This window comes from Ananas comosus, linkage group 16, assembly GCF_001540865.1.
Source record: "Ananas comosus cultivar F153 linkage group 16, ASM154086v1, whole genome shotgun sequence".
NCBI lineage: Eukaryota > Viridiplantae > Streptophyta > Magnoliopsida > Poales > Bromeliaceae > Ananas > Ananas comosus.
In genome coordinates this window covers 7,036,284-7,040,697 of record NC_033636.1, presented here as the reverse complement: position 1 = coordinate 7,040,697, position 4,414 = coordinate 7,036,284, and the positions used below count along the sequence as shown (strand labels likewise).

Sequence of the window (4,414 nt, the reverse complement as noted above, 5' to 3'; positions counted from 1 at the left end):
CGTAACTTCTTCGTTTTAGCTCAGTTTCTCCTGAAACTTGACGAGTGCTTATGTAATTAAATTACACACATAAACATCGTCAACAGAGAGTTTAGTTACACTGTCAAAATTTCAGTCCTTACAAACATGGAGATAGTCCTTAATTTGTTTTTCTTTCTCAAGTAGAGAAGTTGTTTCAAATACAAAATTAAAATAAAATAAAATAAACATACCATCAAAAGGAAGTTGACTTGTATCCCACCTCAAGAATCCTCTGCTGGAGCCCATTCTTGCTCCAGACTATCTCAAGATCATCTTTGGTCATGAACAACTTCTCTTCAAAAAAGTTAGTATAAGTGTGAAAACAAAATACAGTGAGAGGAAAAAAATGAATAATTAGTAATTCTAGCCATTAAAAAAATCAAGTTATAGTTTCAAGTTAGAATTCAGGGTAAATTTGGAATGCTTGATAGACTGAAGACATAAAATTTCAAAATGTTTAGTTGGAAGATTACATTAAAAAGACAAAATTAAGGATCCAAAAAATTTTAAAAAAAAAGGCTCGAAAAAGAAAAGAAAAGAATATATTGATGCATTCTAATAATAATAAGGAACATGCAATACTCTACATAATTATAAAATTTATTCATGAAATTTCCTTATTCCTATTTTTCTTCTATGGTGAGTCAAAGATTTCTTATGAGCAATTTATCTTCATAGCTCAATTTGTCCTCTATTTGAATATCTATAAGCTATTTTCAAATTAAAACTCAACCTACCTTTGATAAACTCTTAATCAAAATCATATAAAGATAAATCTCTTAGCTATTAAACTTGTAAGATCAAGTTTAAGCCAGCTTGTTTATTATAAAGCTACCTTATCATTTGCAATTCTCAAACTGTTAAAGCATGAAGGCATCGGGATAGGATTCCATAAGTTCATATGCTTTCTTCACGGTTCCGCCCATCCTTTTGGTAGGGTCAGTCAGCACTAAATTTACCCCATACACCCTCATGATGACCCTCCTCTCGAGGCTCATGTACGATGGCATGCAGAGCACCATCTTGTAACATTTCAGAGCCGCCGTGATACACTGTAAAAAATTTCCCTCGAGTTAGGTCGAATTGTCAACCTTGAAGCGTTGTAAGAAATGTCATCTAACCTCATTGGAATACCAAACATGAAACCTTAGCGACAAATCAAATATAAATCATAATAGAAAATCTAATACCCGAGTCTAGAAATCTCAATTGACTCAAACATATCATAATATAGATCTAAATAAATGCAGATCTAAAGAGAGAGAAATGGGCAAGGAGCAATTACCTTGGAGTTTGGAGAAGAACTTCGTTGCTGAGGGCTTCAAAGAGTCACAACATCCATCGAAGCCTCAAGAGCGCGGTATAGAAGGCGGCAAAGGAGCCTAGCATTTTGACAAAGTGGTGACGGTCCACACCTACGTCGGCTCGATATCTGATCCACTACCAATTTTGCACCTTCAAGATCTCCGCTGTCGCGACGTCCTTCATGAGGTTGTACAGTTGCATCGAGCCGATCCCCGCAAACCATGCCAATGTGAGTGTTGAGCCGGAGGCCGCCGAGTGTCCGCAGCCCAAGCGGCGTGTGGAGGAGGTCGTATTCAGAGACCATTCATGGAAGGACGAAAAGGATTTACCAGTATCAAATAACAACATGTTAAAAAGCATGAAATAATAAGAATCAAAAGCTGCATTGTAGTATCCTTATTTTTATTATTTTTATTATTATTATTATTATTATTTTATTTTTAATTGGTATAAGATGGATGTGCCTTTGGGGGATAAGGATGCCACGTGCATCAATTTCCTTCCCCCTCTCCCATGCATACCTATCAACTTAAGTACAGAGGGTGTGCATGCACTTCAGTAATTAATTCTCTCTTTCGTTTCGGCCGAAGCAACGACGAGCTCGGGGAGTTGCCGCGAGCCGATTTCGACACCAACGACGCACCGCGGAGCCGTTCGAGGGTACGGTTGCAGTCGTAGCGTCGCAGGGAGCTTAGGCGAGGGCGTGTTTTCGTCGTTCTCGACGCCGCGTCGATGTCCGATTAGCCTTTGAGGTGAGTGTTCCGTTGCATTGCTTCAAGTATTGTCATTTCGAGCTTGGTGCTGATTTGTAGAAATTCCAGCGTCGACCATCGGTATTTCAGTTCGTACTCGGCGTAGGAGCGTCGGATTTCGACAAGACTTGGTTCGTTGGATTCGGGACTTCGAGAGGAATCCACGAAGCCCTTACTTGCTGGATTTGGTAAAGGTTTGCTAGGTCGGAATTTCGCTCTTCTCTGTTGCTGTTTTTGAGGCAGAATTAATGCTTATTGTCGGATTCTCCGTGCAGAGTTTGGCGGGAGCTTGACTTCGGGCCTTGGGAGGTTTTCGGACGTTTTGGCAGGTTGTTCCGCAGCCGAGGGGAGTTCCGTGCTGCCAGGGATTAGCGAGCGAGGTGGGTTAATCATCGGCTTATACTCCTAAGTGCGCAATAGTCAACATGTGTAATTTCAGATTTTGTATAGTTTACTTTAGCTCGAATTCATGGATTTTGTTATAGATAGCAAATCTGAATTTGGAGCATGTGGTATTAAATTGAGTAGTTTATACATGTTGGACTTGGAATTTGAATTAGGAGAAAACCTGCGATTTGGACCTGTCACCAGTTTTAACTACCTGATTTAGCTCTAGGAGCCGTTAGAAAATTGTACTGTCGCAGTTTCTTCGAGACGAGTACTCCAGGTAGTTTAGAATGTATTTACACTCGTGCTGGTTTGCCGAGTGGATTTTTACAGGGTCGTTCAGGTCGTTTCGGACTGTTGGGTGCTGTCAGAGTTGACGGTGGACCCGTATCGCTTTTTTTGGCGTCGGATTGTGCCGAGGGCACGTTACTTGTTGGTTGTTAGACCATTTTGAGTCGATTACTTGACTTTGGCTAGTTGGAGCCTGATTGAGCTCGACAGAGATACGTTGCATACTCGGTTGGGTAGCGCCCACGAGTGCCACTCCGGAGTCAGGCTTGTGCTTTTGCGTTGGTGTCGCTCATGCCAGTTGGACTTGCTCTCCACGGACCAGTTGGTGTGGAGGTAGCTGGACAGTCGCAACGGGGCAGGGACGGGTGTGTTCACAGTCCCAGGGACGGGTATGTTTACAGTCCCAATTGGATTGGGTCAGATTTGACATTTCCTACAGTCGGTTAATGTAGAGCATGATAGTGTAGTGGATGATAGCGATAGAGTGTACTTCCTGCTTTTCCTTCTATCCTTGCTCCCTTCTGTAGACTTAGTGGGTGACCGATGTCGTTTTGGGCGGTACCCACTGAGAACTACTTGTTTTTACAGTAGTTCTCACGCCCAGTTGTTACCTATGTTTTGCAGAGCCACAGGTTTCGGCTACTGCGCCTTCCGCGGATCAGGATCGAGGCAAGGGCGTCGCGAGGTAGAACCCTACCCGACTGACAGAGCTAGAGGCACCCCCCTACTGCAGGTAGTTGCTATTTTAGAGTTTATGTACATAGTTGTTTAACTCGCCGGTGCGAGTAGCTTTGTATTTTGGATTTGGACTATGTATATGAAACTCAGTTGTTTAGCTTTGTATATTGAGCAGCTCTATGCTACTGTTTGTAGTATTGTATATTTACAGGTACTTTTGACGCTTCGTATACAGGAAAAATTCCTTGTATACGGCGGATTTGTCGGCGTGCCCGGGGAACGAGACATCTGGGGCGTGACAGATTAAGTTGGTATCAGAGCTTTGCTATAGGTCGTTGGGACCTAGGAAACCTAAGTTTGGCAAACCTTAGGAAGCAAGACGCGAGAGGCGTAATTTAATTGTGAAAGTCAATGATTTTTTTGTTCTAACTCCTCCTAGAGTGGAGTGAGTGACTGAAGGAGTTCCTGTTTTGGCCTTAGAAATTATGTTGGCTGCAGACGACATAATTTTGGAGGAAAATAGGGACTGCCTTCTAGACTTTCGTTGATTGGGTCGAGAGTGTTGTGTGGTATCTGACCCCGATTTGTTCCTTTCAGCTATGTATCGTCGCCGAGGTCGACCGTCGTTGCGGGAGCGCGCCCAGTTGGCGCGGGATCGTGCGGGACCTTCTGAGAGATCTGAGCAGATGGAGCAGAGTGCTCGGCAGGAGCAGAGGGACAGACCGGAGGCGAGTGCACCCCCTGTTGTGGAGCCGAGTGCGCGACCAGAGGCTAGCGCACCCCCTGATCTGAGTGCACAGTTGACTGCCCTGACTGAGGTGACGAGGCAGCAGGGGGAATTGTTGCAGAGGTTGTGTGAGAGGATATCTCAGTCACCGAGTTCAGCACCGAGTGTACCAGAGCAGACTGTTCTACCACCGACTACTTCAGTGACCGTACCAGCTGCAGCAGTTCCTCCGACGGCAGCAGTTCCAGTAGCG

At 44.0% G+C, this 4,414-nt stretch overlaps 1 long non-coding RNA gene across 3 annotated transcripts; it reads left to right on the top strand.

The window, feature by feature from the left end:
• LOC109722459 lies at window positions 1,808-3,439 on the top strand. 3 transcript variants are annotated; one of them, XR_002219472.1, is made up of 4 exons: window positions 1,808-2,078; window positions 2,148-2,272; window positions 2,354-2,458; window positions 3,381-3,439. It is a non-coding gene; the product is annotated as an uncharacterized LOC109722459 (long non-coding RNA). The 3 variants fall into 3 exon arrangements; XR_002219470.1 differs by having other exon boundaries at window positions 1,811-2,078; window positions 2,148-2,281; XR_002219471.1 differs by having other exon boundaries at window positions 1,823-2,078; window positions 2,148-2,266.